The sequence below is a fragment of the Silene latifolia genome, chromosome 11 (assembly GCF_048544455.1).
Source record: "Silene latifolia isolate original U9 population chromosome 11, ASM4854445v1, whole genome shotgun sequence".
Lineage (NCBI taxonomy): Eukaryota > Viridiplantae > Streptophyta > Magnoliopsida > Caryophyllales > Caryophyllaceae > Silene > Silene latifolia.
Genome location: NC_133536.1, coordinates 125380334 through 125381247, shown reverse-complemented (window position 1 = coordinate 125381247; position 914 = coordinate 125380334).

The window sequence follows — 914 nt, the reverse complement described above, 5'->3', positions numbered from 1 at the left end:
TACCCATTGAGCCCGGAGCCAAACCCGTGAAGCAAAAGCTGCGCCGGATGCGTCCTGAATGGGCCTTGAAAATCAAGGAAGAACTAGACAAACAGTTCAAGGATGGTTTTGTAACACCCCCATACTCCAAGTGCCTTACCAGGACCACTCAGGTATGAAGACATTACCATCTCGGTTACCCGAGGCAATGATAATCAAATAAACAATGAAGAAACAACGTTTAAATATAAATACTTAGCGAAGAGTTACAATTCTCAAAACCAAACCAAATGTGTGATACATGTGCTCAAACTGACTGTTCTAACTGAAATGTAAATAACTAATAAGCTACAGCGGAAGACTCCTATCATCATGTCGTGGCAATCCCAGCTATCCCAGTAATCATCTCAATACCTGCTCAATATCTGCTCACCATCCCGAATGGATCACCGCAGTTTACAAAACAACACCGGTCGCACTAATCACACAATTCAATATATATTAACAATAAGATAAACAGACATGACTTAACTCACACACACACACAATCACGCCAAATCCAATCATCTCAATCACCGATCCCTTCCACCGGACCAGACCACTGCTTAGTGGGGGACCGTAGCCGTACCCACCAAATCCCCGCTCCACCTAGTGAGCGATAACCCTGTCCATTAATGTGCACATCCCTTCTGTGGCAGGTTCCACAGAAGGAGAAACTAGGGCGTGAAGCTACTCCCGCAAGTGAAGCCACACAGCCGAGGCCATGCCTCGCGAACCATAGACAACGATCACAACCACAATCACAATACAACTACTATATCAAACAACCAAACACAACACATCAACCAATATCCCATTATGGGACTAATACTGAGTAGGAAATCCTACCTGGTAAGCACACAATCGACGGTCTCTCTTCTTTGAATCAAAAAGCT